This window comes from Monodelphis domestica, chromosome 7 (genome assembly GCF_027887165.1).
Source record: "Monodelphis domestica isolate mMonDom1 chromosome 7, mMonDom1.pri, whole genome shotgun sequence".
NCBI classification, from domain to species: domain Eukaryota; kingdom Metazoa; phylum Chordata; class Mammalia; order Didelphimorphia; family Didelphidae; genus Monodelphis; species Monodelphis domestica.
In genome coordinates, this window is record NC_077233.1 from 185,415,435 (window position 1) to 185,431,122 (window position 15,688).

General features: G+C 32.5%; 1 protein-coding gene across 15 annotated transcripts in view; it reads right to left on the reverse strand.

Moving 5' to 3' along the window:
- Window positions 1-15,688, reverse strand: part of MRTFB (myocardin related transcription factor B) — a 396,134-nt gene that overhangs the window by 290,787 nt on the left and 89,659 nt on the right. For 4 of the 15 annotated variants that reach the window (XM_056806169.1, XM_056806160.1, XM_056806171.1 and 1 more), the window contains exon 3: window positions 1,104-1,171. The exons of 10 other annotated variants lie outside the window; for them this stretch is intronic. The gene's annotated coding sequence lies outside the window, so the exon portion shown is untranslated. Of the gene's footprint in view, window positions 1-1,103; window positions 5,829-15,688 lie in introns of those variants that run through there. One more of the 15 variants, XM_056806163.1, reaches the window with a different exon arrangement.

A 15,688-nucleotide genomic window follows, 5' to 3' on the forward strand; every position in this document is an offset into this window, starting at 1 on the left:
ATTTTAATAGAAACTTATACCTATGTGACACTTATGAATACTAAGATAATATGAAAGTTTCATATCTTAAAAGGAAATGCTACATATATTATATATTATTCTTATTTATATTTTAAAATATATCTTTTACCCTAAAGTAGGAAGATTTTATTTTAAAAACTTCTTTGAAACAAGAATGGTAATGATTCACATCATAATATTGTAGTAGGGAAGAGACTACTCTAGGCAATTAATAAACTCATCAAAATATGTATAATAGTAAATCAACTAGATATAGCTCTGAATTAATTATGCCTTATTTTTCAATGTCATTTTTTAAACGGAAGTTTAATTTTGAATTTCTATAACAAGTAAACAAAATGCAGCTATTTGCTAAGGAGCATAGTTAGATAAACTCTTGTCAGAATCATCACAAATCCTGAATACAATGAAATTACAGAATATACTTTCAAAGCAGAATGGTACTACATCCATAATATATTATTACAAATGTCACACAAATATTACTACTTTTTTCTGAAATGCTTTGAAATTTAAAAAGTCAAATTCCATTTCTGTTCTAGTATGCAATTATTAGGAGATATTAATCAGAAATCAAGTTGCTAGATGACAAGATATAAAATCTACAGTTCATTGTTAAGATAAAAATGAAACATTTAAAGAGCTAAATATCAACATTTTCTATTCAGTATCCAAAATATGGGTACTTTATGTGAATCCTTACTTTTATGTTCAGTATGAAGTCCTTCCCATTCACAAATACGCCTTGATTTATTAAGTTCTCTGTTTTGTATCAACAGTGTTTGATCAAAGCACATTTTCTTGGTACAATCTGTATTGTTCCACATGTTTTATAAACATCTTTTGTGAGAGTTTACACTAGTGATTTGAAATTATATCCAAGATTTCATTCTGTGAGTCAGTTATTCCTAAATAGAAATAGGATTTTTCTTTTGACTGCTTTGTCTTCTATTAGCCTGATTTTATATTATATCCTGAGCTTCAAAAAAGAAATCTTACAGTAGATAATTATTATCCATCAAAATGGGTCACAGAAAAATTATTTGAATTACCTAAACATATACTTAAATAATAAAATGGACCTGTGGTAATGCTGATTTGGAATTCCTTCCAGTGATGCACATCAAAATCCAACTGTTTCAGGCATATCCTGTGAGATATGGGATCAAGAGGAACCCAAGAATATTAAAGGTTTTCTTTGCTTGAATACATATAAAATGGAAAATTATAAATTGGCATAACTGTGACATACTAAAAACATTGGGTCAAAAGCAAGAGTTGTAAAAAAGTAAATGTTCTCAGGAAGATTTAAAAAGCATTTTTTATATATGCTACAAACAATATGAAAGTAGGCTCCACAGCTCATCACAAACATATCTATGCCATCTTAAAGAATTTTGCCATATATAGAACTTACTTACAAGTTGCTTTGTTGACCACTTATCAAAAAGCTCCAATGTTCTATCTCTAGGAGTAAAGGAACTGAATTATACACTGAAGTTAGAAATATATCTTATTTTTTTAATTACCAGGTAATGTTTTATTTTTTTCCCCAAATACACTTAGAAACAATTTTTCTTGTTTGTTTTCTACCATTTTAGGTCCCAAATTCTCTCAATCCTTCCTTTCCTCCCTGAGACAGTAAGCAATTTGATGTTATACATATGCTATCATAAAAAAAAAATTCCTCCATAATGTTCAATTTGTGGAACACATTTTTTAAAAAGCTATAAATTTTAAAACATTGAAATGATATGTTTCAATCTGCATTCTGACTTCATCAGTTTCTTCTCTGGGAGTAGACAGCATTTTTGATCATGAGTGCTTTGGGACTGTCATTGTGTTACTGAGAATAGCTAAATTATTCACAGTTGACCATTATACAAAATTGTTGTTACTGTGTACAATTTTCTTCTGGTTCTGCTTACTTCACTCTGCATCAGTTCATGTAAATATTTCCAGGTTTTTCTGAGAGTATCCCCACCCATCATTTCTTATAGCACAATAGTACTCCATTACTAACATATACTACAATATGTTTAGCCATTAAAAAAATATCTTTGGGAAATACAGACCTAATAGTGGTATTGCTGGATCAAAGGGAATGCACAATTTTAATATGCCTTTTGACCTAGTTACAAGTTGCTCTCCAAAATTATTTGATCAATTCACGATTCCAACAACAGTGTCCCAATTTTCCCTCATCCCCTCCAACATTTGTCAATTTCCTCTTCTGTCATATTAGCCAATCTGATAGGTATGAGATGGTACCTTAGAGTTGTTTTACTTTGCATTTCTCTAATCAATAATGATTTGAAGCATTTTTCATGCGATTATAGCTAGTTTTGATTCCTTTCTCTGAAAACTGCCTGTTCATATACTTTGACCCATAAATTTTTTTTTAACATTTAAAATAACTTCACATGAAGTAAAGGAGCAGCATAGAAGATTGAGTTCTAGGATTGGAGTTAGGAAGACTCATCTTCCTGAGGTCAAATCTGTCTTCGGTCACTTATTAGTTGGATGATCCTGAACAAATCACTTAACCCAGTTTGCCACAGTTTTCCTCAACTTTTAAATAAGTGAGCTGGAGCAAGAAATGGCAAACTACTGCAGTATCTCTCTGCACAATAAAATCCCAAATGGTGTCACAAATGGTCAAACATGACTGAGCAACAACAAAAACAAATGAGGCATACCACCTTGGGCAAGTAGTATCAATAGAACCTCACTTTCTTCACATGAAAGAATGAGAAAGTAGTACTAGATCTGATCTCTTCCAGCTCTAGATTATTAAAAAAAATAGGTAATATCTGAAAAATGCCACTATGGTTTTACTACTGTTGGGTATAAAGTCAATAACTCAATTTGAAAGAATTTCTAAAAAGGCCAAAAGAAGAAAAATTCTAAAAGAACTATGTGTATGATACTTCATGAAAATTCAAAGTGAGAAAGCTTTACTTTAGAGTAAAGGGGTTTTCCTGATACTTGCCTCTTTGGGCACTGGTCTCTGTAAGAATAATTAACAAATTGATTTTATTTTCCAAAGATAAAACAAAACTTAAGATTGTTTGAGTGGGATAAGATTGCTGGTGCCAACATAAATGGCAGGAAGCAATTGTAAGTATTTCAATTAAAAGAAAAAATGTTTATATGAGCGGCCCATCAATATACTAAATCTAGTCCTGGGAGTTGGCAGTACTGTCTCTAGGAGTTGTACTATCAATAAATTCACCTGATAGCTTGATAGAGAAGCGAATGTCCTGGCTGTCAAAAAGTACAGGACACAAAGAACTCTCTCTTCAACAATATTTCCCTCCCTCTTGGAATTCCAGGATATTTTTCATTTTGGAAAAGTAACCTTGTGAGGTCAAAAACAGAAAGATAAGCACCATATATAAACTAAAATACTGGAAAAAGAAGAAAAAATGGAAGAGGAAAAGGAAGGCAGAACTGAAAAAGAGAAGGGTGAAAAGAAGGGAAAACAGAAAGGAAGAGAAAGAGAAATTTACTTTTCAAAGAATTCCACCTTCTACATCTACAGATGAGATAACTGAGGTGAAATTTTGATATTACAGAAAGACAACAAATTTCTGGCATTATGTTTGCTTTTCTAGTGATTTTGGTGTATTTCAAATTTTAGAAAAGTGACTAATTTAAACTGACTTATTTTAGAGGGAAAAATACAAGTTAGAGAGACAGTAAAGTTTTTGAAAAAGATATATACCTCAATGACAAAAGGTATAAAGCAAGTGTAGGCAACTTGATCCTGTCATTTGAAGCTAAAAAAATAGTTGTAAAATGTGAAAAATTTCTTTGTACCTCTAGTGTCTTTCACAAACAACAATCCCTACACACATAAGGAACAATGAATGTATTTAACAAATGTACTATAATTTATTGTAACTAGATAAAAGAGATAAATGTAATAAGGAGTTAAGAATAAATGGCAGTTATCTGAAACAATGCAAAATGCCTGTTTTGAGAGAAATGTAGTATTTCCTTTATACTATTCTCAAAGAGTTCAAAATATGGTTAAAAATATGACAAAAAAGACACTATTACACTAATATTGTATGAAATAAAATTCACTATATCATGCTGATGTCTCCAAAACAGAATTTTTAATCATCTCACAAACTCATTAGAGAAAACATAAACATGTGTAAGTGCATTATATACATTTACCATATACCAAAAACTAAACAAACATTTCACTATTCTAAACTGTTTCATCATGAAATTTTTGATAGGGGCATATATATTTTTCCATCTACACAAGCAGTTCAAACAAGGAATAATTTTCCTATATCTAATTACAATTACAAAACTAACATCCAAGTAAAATATGTAAAAGATCTCAAGAAAGAAGAAAAATGAAAGTATAACTTTTTCATTTAGGTTAATATAGAGGAGGACTCATCTAAAATTGTAACTTTCCCTTCGGTTTTACTAAATTGAACTTGCTATATGTGGAATATTTCACTTATAGTAGATATAATAATCTTCTAGACTTCCTTCTGTGAATGTCATAACTCCATTTAGCCCTTCACCGAAAAAAAAAAATCTTCTATTCTTAAGTTTTGATGCAAATGTACAAGACCAAACACCGAAAGCACAGCAAGGGGCCAAGTCTGGCCCTGACGTAATGCTCCATTTCATAGCTAAAGTGGAGATTATTAAATCAAAGAAAATGCCAATCAATAAAAAAATTGTATATTGAGAGACAAACAAAAAGGAGCAAATATATATATACATATATATATTAAGTATAATAAGCACAGAGACTTAAAGGGAAAAGATTTTTCACAAGAATTACTTAAATATCTAGAAACAATAAAGCTAAAGATAAAAAAAGATTAAAAAGCTTTCAAAGAAAGAATTAGGAGGAGAAACAGCATAGAAGAGAATGTGGTAACTCTGAGATACCACCTCATACTTGTCAGATTGGCTAACATGACCAAAAAGGAAAATGATAAATGTTGAGGGGATGTGGGAAAATAGAGACACTAATACATTCCTGGTGGAACTCCGAACTGATATGATCATTCTGAAGAGCAATATGGAACTAGGCTCAAAGGGCCACAAAATTATACATACTCTTTGACCCAGCACTACCATTACTGGGTCTATATCCCAAAGAGATAAGGGGAAATGGCTATCCATAGTCAAAAAAAAGGTAGCTGTTGGAGTCTGAGTATAAATGAAAGCATTCCATCTTCTGCTTTATTTCCTTCATGAGATCTTTATTTGTGCAATATGTCTTCTATCACAACATGAGCAATATGGAAATAAATATTGCATGAAAGTAAAGGTATAACCTATATCAGACTATTTGTTGCCTGGAGGGGTCGGGAAAGAGAAAAATCTGAATTCTAAAATGTCAGCAACAATTGTCAAAAATTATTTCTATAGGTAACTGAAAAAAAAAGAAAAAGAAAAAAAAACACAACACTTTCTCAGTACCCTGTCAAGGAAGGCTGTGTGCTAAAAGAGTTGGTCATATATCAATGACCGGAGAATAGTGAAGAAATGGTTTTGCCTAGCATAATACCTGTGAGGACCAGAAGGAAGTAGACAGTAGGTGGAGCCAAGATGGTGGCTTAGTAGCAGTGAAAGCTGAAACTGCTTGACAATCCTTCCAAATCAATCTTTTAAAAGCACCTCAAGAGGCCATGGAAGAAATTTATTCTTTTAAAAATTAGAATTGGGCAAGTAGAAATTAATGACTTCATAAGACATTAAGTAAAACCAAAACAAAATCAAAACAATGAAAAAAATATAAAATATCTCATTGAAGAAGAAAAAACTGACCTGGAAAACAGATCCAGGAGGGATATATTTAAGAATTACTGAGCTACCTAAAAGTCATGACAAAAAAAAAAAAAAGCCTAGACATCATATTATAATAAATTATCAAAGAAAACTTCCCAGATATTCTTGAATAAGAGGGTAAAATACAAATTGAAAGAATCCACAGATCACCTCTTGCAATAAATACCCAAATGACAATTCCCAGGAATGTTAAAAGCCAAGTTCAAGAGCTCCCAGGACAAGGAAAAAATACTGCAAGCAGTCAGAAAGCAGTAATTCTAATATCATGGAGCCCCAGTAAGGATTACACAGGATCTGACAGCTTCCATATTGAAAGGATTGGAAGGATTGGAATGTAATACTCCAGAAGGCAAAGGAACTGGGTTTACAACCAAGATCACCTACCCATCAAAACTGACTACATTCTTTTAGGTAAAAATATGATTATTTAATAAAATAGAAGATTTCCAAGCATTCCCAAAGAAAAGACTCTATAGACTTAACCAGAAATTTTGATGTCCAAATACAAAATTCAAAAGAAGCATGAAAATTATTTATAAGAAAAAAATTTAAGGACCTCAATAAGGTTGAATTGATTATATTCCCTTATGGAAAGTTATTTGTAACTCTTAAGAATTTTTATCATTATCATAGTAGTTAGAAGTATACATATGTGGTAATAAGCTATTTAGGATGATATGCAAAAAAAATCTAGGGGTGAAAAAGAGGACTGCACTAAGAGAAATGGGAAGAGAGAAGTAAAATGGGATAAATTATATCACATAAAGAAGTGACTGGAAATTTTAAAAAAGCTATTATATTGGAGGGGAGGATGAAAGTTGTGATGACTAATACTCTAACCTTACTCTCATTGGAATGAGCTCAGAGAGAGAATAATAGCCAGATTCATGGGGGTATAGAATCCTATCTTACACTATAGAGAATTAGAAATGGAATAAGAAAAGGGGCGGAGGGTAGGGGAGCAATAAGGGAGAAGGAATGGGGGTGATTAAAAGCAAAATACTGGTGTGGAGGGAAGAGTAAAAGGAGAAAGGGCAGTATCAAAAGAGGAAAATAAGATGGAGGGGAATACAAAGATGGTAATCATAACTGTGTTCCCCAGGGCCAGATGGATTCACAAGTGAATCTATCAAACATTTTTTAAAGAGCAATTAATCCCAAAACTATACAAACTATTTGGCAAAATAAACAAAGGAGTCCTACCAAATTCTTTTTATGACACAAATATGATGCTGATAGCTTAATGAACATTGATGCAAAAATCATAAAATAAAATACCAGCAAAGATAATACAGTAATATATAACAAGGATTATTCACTGTAACCAGGTAGGATTCATATCAGGAAGGCAAGATTGCTATAATATTACAAAAACTATCAGTATAATTGACCATACTAATAATCAAACTAACAGAAATCACACGATTATCTCAATAGATGCAGAAAAAGTCTTTGACAAAATACAACATTCATTCCTATTGAAAACACGAGAAAGCATAGGAATTTAAAGCATTTCTGATAAGACCAGACTGAGCAGAGATGAACAGAAACTTGGAAAAAGAAACAAGAATTCAGAGAAACCTAAAAAGGTAAATTTTTTTTTGAGTGGAGGAAAAAAATTGTCCCTCCAAAACTCTAATGTTTTCAAAGAGTTACTAAGGAATTAAATAGGAAAAAAAAGATCCTGGGAATAAATTGATTCTGTTTTGAGGAGAAAAAAGAGATGGGAGGGTAAAAGAAATACACTACTTTAGAAAGAGGAAGAAGAGAGTAGAAGAACATGCCAATTTTCTTATCGAAACTCATGAGATGAATATACAAACATGGGGAAATAGGTAAAGTATGTGTTGTGAACTTATCTGAAAAAGGCATACAGTTGAATACACAGAATTTGTTGCAAAAATAGACCAAACTCAACAATGAAGTAAATAAGGTAGGGAAGTATAATTAAGAGAAAGGATAATACTATGGAGAAATAGCCTTGAACCCAAATGGTGAAGCTTAAAAAAAAAGAAATTAAAATGTAAGCTGGTTCCCTTAGGTTGTCTTTTAAATAAGTGGAGAATGGCTAATTTGTGGCATATGAATATAATGGAATATTAATACATCATAAGAAATAAGAGATGTTTCAGAGAATGCTGGGCAATAAAAATATATGCAGAACAGTGAGCATAACAATTTATATGACAGCAACATGATAAAGAAAAACAATATGAGACATATAAAAGTTGAGCAAGACATATGGCAGACATCTAATATATGAATGTTGAGCAATGCAAATATCCAATGATTTCTTCAAAGGATCTCTAACAAAACAACCTGTCACAGTTGTGATAAATACAAGGCAGAGAGACATACATTTTTGGATGTGGTCACTATGTGGATTTATTTTCAAATGATTATTCTTGTTACAATCTTTTCATTTTCTCTACATTTTTAACTGGGGAGGGAAATTAGCAATAGCAATGCTAGAAACAAGAGTCATTTTGAAAAAAAGCATAGAAGCCAAGAAAATAAAGTTCAGAAGAAAGCACAGAAAAACAGGCAGCTTTGAAGGTAATATATAGAACTTATTAGATACTTAAAATGTGCTCATTTTGAATGCCTATTTAGAATATGCAGAGTCCATAGTGATAAAAAATTGACCAACTCACTTTGTACAATAAAAAGAGTGTGGCTTTCAAAAAATAGTAATCCCATACTGTAGGATATAAGTAAGACCTGAGTAAATTGTGAAACTTGATGCCTGTTTTTGTTATTCTGCACCATCCCAGTCAAAGAAGCATCTTTTTAAAACATTAATTAAAAGCCCTCGAATCCCCTAAGGAATACAAAATGTCATAGAAAGAGGCACAAACTGTTAGCATGATAGAAAGTTATTTATACTGCTTTACCATCTAGGTTTAATATCTTGAAATCTCCTCTCAAATAGTATTGAAGGATTATCACCTGCCTAGTCCTAGACACTGTCTCTGTTAATGCAATTATATTTTCACTAGTTTTCTTGCCATATCATACTGTTGACGATCTGAGTATGCAGTCTATTAAAACTCCCATATCCTTTTTTATATCAACTGTCACTGAGCAGCTTGTTAACAACAACAAAATGAGAGCAAAGATTTAACGGATGGATAAGAATATAATAGAGGAAGGGAACAGTTAAGGTGTTCCAGAAATAAGGATTCACATGAGACAGGACAAATTAGCCAGACTTTAGATAACTATGAATACTAAGGAGTTTGAAATTTGCTTATATGAAACTGAAAACTACTAAATCTTCTGCTTTGATATAGTGTCTAGATGTAGCATCCATCTTCTCTTCTTTTACCCCCCCCCAACACATATATACAATTAAGTGATAAAAAAGGAATGGTTATTTTTTGTTTTTGTTGTTTGTTGTTTGTTTTTTGCATTTATTCCTTGGTAGAATCTATTTATCATTAGCAGTTCCTAGCATGAGAAAAGAGGTTTCCTTCTCTTTGGTTATTATCCTCATCTCTCAACCTTGGACTCCACCTCAGGTTGCACAGTTGTGGTAGGGTGAACTTTCACCATATCTTACTAGGAATCAGACCTCTAAACTGGTTATGGAATAGATCTACATCATGTAGTTCTTATCCCTCCCAACTCCCCTTTATGTGTTGTCTTCTTCCATTAGAAATGTAAGCTCATTAACAAAAGAACTTTCTTGCTTACATTTATATACCCAGAACTTAGCACAGTTCCCAGATATAGTAAGTTTTTAATAAATGTTTAATTTCTATATACAGCATCAGTGTATGACAATGAAATAAAAATTAAGGCTTTGGAGATATTGAAAAACAAATACCAATCAGCTCATGTCTATTATATCAGTAAAGATAATAGAAATGATAATGCAGAACAGCAGGCAAACACATAAATGAACTATTAATGCAAATGTGATTTGGAATTAAACTAAAAAGCATTTAACTATATATACTGTAACCTAGTGACACCATTGGGATATATATCTCAGTAAAGTTAAAAAGAGAAGGAAATTACCTAAAACATACAAAAGAATTTATTACTTTTTACAATGTCAATTGGACTGTAAGGAAAGTAGGTAGTTATCCATCAATTGGGGAATGGCTAAAGTAACTGTGTAATATTACTACAATGAAAATGCCAAATATGAAGAATTCAAAGAAACATGGGAAGATCTGTAGAACTGATATAGTAAGAACAATTTATACCATAACTAAAATAATAATGAGGAACTTCAGAATTTTTATGAAGACATCAACCAATCATTACTTCAGAGGATTCAGAAGATGTAAAGGAATAGGTTGCCTCCTTCTTGGCAGCAAAACTAGGCATGATGGAATGTACAAAAGGTGCAATAGTATATATTTGCTGACATGTCCAATGCATCATTTATTTTTTTACTTGATTGTGTTACAAGCAAAGGCAGGAATAGCAGAAAAGAAAAAAATGGCAGATAGTTGTTTTTTGTTTTTTTTTAAGCATCAATAAAAGATGTAAAAACATATTTGGGAGCAGCTAGGTAGTTCAGTGGATTGAGAACCAGGCTTAGAGACAGGAGATCCTAGATTCATATCTGACCTCAAATATTCCATAGATGTGTAACCCTGGGCAAGTCACTTAGCCCTTATTGCCAAGACCTTAAAATTCTTCTGCTTTGGAACCAATGAACACTATTGGTTGTAAGACAGAATGGTTTAAAAAACAAACATTAATTATAAAGGAATATTTTGACACAATATTGTCAGTGTTGTATCACAATTTAATAATCCAGCAAATATAAATTCAGAAAATCCTCATTTTCGTGTTTTTTTTATTTTCTCAATTACATGAAAAATAATTTTAAACATTTGTTAATTTTTTAATTCAAATTTCTCTCTCCCTTATTTCTTCTCTTCTTGAAAAGGCAAGCAATTTGCTATAGAATTCTGTTGTTCAGTTGTGTCCAACTCTTCCTGACATGATGTAAGGATTTATTTTTTTACATAGAATATTAATTTCTATATGTTAGGGAGAATTATTATACATTCCTATGTCTGGGATCTAGGTCAGAGATACCTTCTAGTCTGTTGCTTTTTGCATTTTCTTTATCCTTAGGAATCCTAAGGAATATCTTACTTTTTAAAAGAATTTAGTTAATAAATTAAGGGAAGAAGGGTTTTTCTGGCCCAAGTGACCTATCCATCTGTGGGGATTAGGAAGGCTGGAGAAGTTGATGGACCACCTCTTAATTAGTTGTTATCAATTAAAGATGTCTTGGGATGTTCAAGAAAGGGACTGAATAATGAGCTCCTAAGAACCTATTTATTAAGCTGCTTGGCCCACTTCAGGACATCCCTGGTTATGAAAGAACCATATAGACCTGTATCACCTAATCAGTTATGATGCTGGCCTAACCAATAAACCTAATATAATCAATAAACTTATACTCTTACCCAAAAATCAGTCTCTCAAGATCATTTTAATTGTAACAATTATTTATGTTTTGTGTTTGTCTACCTATTAGGTTTTTTTTGGCAAAAATATTAGAATGGTTTGTCATTTTTTTCTCCAAATGAGGAATTGAGGTAAATACGGTTAAGTGATTTGTTCATGATCCCATAGCTATTAAATGGGAGGCCACATTTGAACTCAAGAAGATGAATCTTCCTGATTTTAGTCCTTATTCACTGACACATAGCTGCACTTGCTATAGATTATATAATTTAAAAAATCTTCATTAATTTGTATTAACTAAGACCTTGAAAAATCCCAGTCAGGTTAGATTGAAATTTATCTTTATACTTCTTTAGAATTTGCTAAAACAAATAAATAACAGATTTCAGCAAAATGTTCAATCTACAGAACAAAACAAAATATTTCAGCAATTTAATTGTTTATAAGAGTACAATTATATACTAATTAGAAATAATTCTGACTTATGTTGCAAATTTTAGCTTGAATGGCCAAAACAAGAGAAGACTACAGTGCTGAAAGGAGTCAAATAATTGCTCTATCCTCTGCTTATTTGGCTATAAATATTTTGTTTAAAGAGCCAGAAAATCTTAACTGGGAGGATATGGGACACACATTTGTAAAATTCACCTTGAGTACTGGCAATTCATTGCTCTCCTTTATATCCTAATAGCATTTTACTAAAATCCAAACTATAAAAATTTTTTAGATAACTTGCCCTTTATAAACTAAAATCTTATTTTCCACATAATATACATTCTTGGATTCAAATTAGTCCTAATTTTGTTTTTTAAGTCCCTATGGTGATTATAGGATGATGAACTTGTGATTTCTTAAATTTCTTAAATATAAAGGACATAATATGTTGCTTAACTTGGGTCTTTATTTTTTCCTTCATAAAAGTACACTGAAAACATAGTATAATTTTGGACAAAAATGCTGTAGCCCAAGCCTATAGCAACATTATATAAGAAAAAAAAATTAAAGGGCAACAAATGTCAGCATCATTGTGTAAAAGATACATGTGTGAATTTTTTTAAACATTCTCTAAATTAAAATATCTTAATAATGTCTCAGTTTTATAAAAAGGCATTAAGGGATAATCTGATGGGGGAGGGAATCACATTTTACTGCAACTATAACAGAAAATCACTATATGAGCTTATAATAAAGGGTAAGGTGACAAAAATAACAACTATGTAACACAGTATCCAAATTACACCTCTGTGCAATGGGTTAAGTAACTTGCCCAGGGTCACACAAAAAAACATTTTGAACTACAGCAAAATAAAATCTATGCAATATTAAGATAGTTTGTAATTGTTTTTTTGTAACGAAATAAGCAGTTCATTAAATAACTACATTTAAAAATCAGTAAAACCATATAGTGATGCATACTGAAAAAATAAAAAAATGGTGAGAATCTATAATCCTTATAAAAACTTATAAAAACTTTCACATATGAGCTCAAATAGACTATAAATATTTCTTCAATATAAAAGTTTTATAACATCTGTAACATTGTTATAAATCACATATTTATGTAGTACTGTAAAAGCAGAGTTGTTTGTAACTGATGCTAGAGTTTGAATATTTTAGAGGACTTACTCATGTTGGCAAACTCAAAAAATGTACTGCTCTTTAAAAATAAAAGATGACATTTGGCATTTAGGAAATCACAACCAATTATTTAAAGTAAGGGCAACAATCTCTTTTCACTGGTAATATGGGGGAAACAGAAGATATAGATTGTTGCATATTCAATCAGATATGCTTGATGTGCAAAGTTTTGTTGAACTATTTTTTCTTTTTACAAGGGAAGATTCACTATTTGTAGAAGGCATATACTGGATATAAAAACAGAAGACATCAATAAGATTTCCAAAAGGGGGGAAACAAAGCAAGTATTTAATGAGCCATTGTGCCAGCATATGTTTAAATATAATCATGAACTCCACTTTCTTTAAGAATAAAAAAACAACAACAAAGAACAAAGTTCAATTGAAAGACAGAATGGGTCTAGACGAAATGAAACCACAGGTAAATTCTCAACAAGGAAATATTTAATATGAAAAGAATACAAATTAAAATGTTCTTTGAAAAATTTTCTCTTTTCTATTCTAGAATGCTGACCACTTAAAAGTGATTCCAAAGGAAGCATACTCTCATTGGCCTATAATACTAAATTTACCAAAAGCAGTGCCGCAGATAAAAATTGCTAGAGTTGAATGGAACTCTAAAGCACTAGCTTATTTTTTGGCATTGCAGCATACCTTAAAGATAAGATGAAGAAAAAGTAGTGATATTAAGTCAAAGACACAAAGGCAAACTTATTTCATTCATATAGTTTATTAATTGGTGTTACTACCCATCACATCACTTTTAATGTTAAAACCAATGTTTCAAGACAATATAAATCTTTTTGCAGTGAATACTTCTAACTTCTCCACAGCTTGAGGATTGTATAATTAGTAAAATTTGGAGTCTATCTCCCAGAATTCTTTTCTTGCCCCAACAATCCTCTTCCCTTTGTTCACAATTGCATTTGGTATGTGTGTGTGTATATATATATATATATATATATATATATATATATATATATATATATAAAATTTTGTGGCTCCTCCCTCTCGCTCTCCTTTTCTGCATGAGTGGCTGGGAAGACTGGTTTTACTCAAGCTTTTTACTTCAAGTTTATTTTTAATAAACTTTATAAATATAACATTTGGAGTATATTGGATTTTAATTTTAAAATCTACAGGATATAGTAGGTCAAAAAGGAGAATAAAAATGTGAAGCAATGAAGAGACTAAACTATCACTCTTTGCAGATGATATGATGGTCTACTTAAAGATTCAACTAAAAAGATAGTGGAAATAATCAACTTTAGCAAAGTTGCAGGATACAAAATAAACCCACATAAATCATCAGCATTTCTATATATTTGCAATACATCCTGGTAGCTGTGACAAGGAAATCACTTTAAAAGACTGATATATATATTAATTTAAGGTCGCCAAGGAATTCAGCTATGTAATTCCTAAATGAAAACTCGAGTTTAATTACAAACAGGAGGACGAAAGGAATTAGAGAGAGAGAGAGAGAGAGAGAGAGAGAGAGAGAGAGAGAAAGAGAGAGAGAGAGAGAGAGCGAAAGGGGAGAGAAGGGAATAGGGCCCAAATACCCCCTCTGTTTAGGCTGGGCCAAAAGGCCCAAGCCCCTAGATAGCTGGGGCAAAGAAAAGAGATCAGTCCCTATTACTCACGTGACCAAAAATGGAGAAACAGTCTCAAAGGCCCCCACCTTCAGCTTCCTTCAGAGCAAGCTTCTCAGAGCACACTCCAACCACTCAGACAAACTCCTCAACCCTCCCCCTGAGTCTTCAGACCCCTCTATCTTTAAGGAAACCATCCAAGTTCCCTCCCCTCAGTTCTCACATCTACCAATCACTGTCCATCAATTTCCCTGTGCCAATGGAGGCTCTAGCTTAACCCAGGACCGCCCAGAGGTCTCTGGCTTTGCACATGTCTGTTAGAAGTGCAAAGCCAGAGACCTCTGGGCGGTCCTGGGTTAAGCTAGAGCCTCCATTGGCACATAGCAAGAGTTAGAAAGAGAAATTCCATTTAAAATCACCCTGGGCAATATAAAAGATTTATGAATCTATTTGCCACAATGCCGGGACCTATGATATACCAAAACAAACAGAGGAACTACAAAACACTTTCCACACAATTAAAAATAGATTTGAAGAATTGGAAAAACATTAATTGCTCATGGGTAGGACAAGCTAACATAATACAAATGACAATCATACCCAAATTAATTTGCTTATTGTGGTAGAGACATGAAGAGAGAGAGGTTTTTCAGGACAAGCCCAGATTCAAGAACCAAGGCTGGGGACATGTTTGTCAATCAAGGAGTTTCCGAACAGAATGTCCCCAGGAGTTGGCAGTTGAGTTGATCAGGGGGAGGGGACTTGGAGTCTCTCTCTCTCTTCTGGAAGTGGAGGCTGGCTGAGGACCCTGGTGGGGCTGACTTGGTTTTGGGAGCTCTCTGACCATGAAACATCTGCTCTCTCTGAGATTTGACTGACCAAGAGTTGGAGGAAAGCCAGGCTGAAGGAGAGACTTTTCTTGGTGGCTGACTGAGGGAGAAGAAGCCCTGAACTAATTTGTTAGTTTCTGTCCCAGGCTGAAAGACCCTTGAGGGGGGCTTCTGAAATTGGTGACTTTGTGAAGAAGAAAAAAGATTTTAACTGTTGTCCTCTATCTCTGACTACCCCTCTGTCACAGTTGTGACTTCCCAAGCCCTCAACTCAATAATCTTCATTTTAGATTAGGGACACCCTCATCCCTCTTTCCTCAGTTTCCTATCT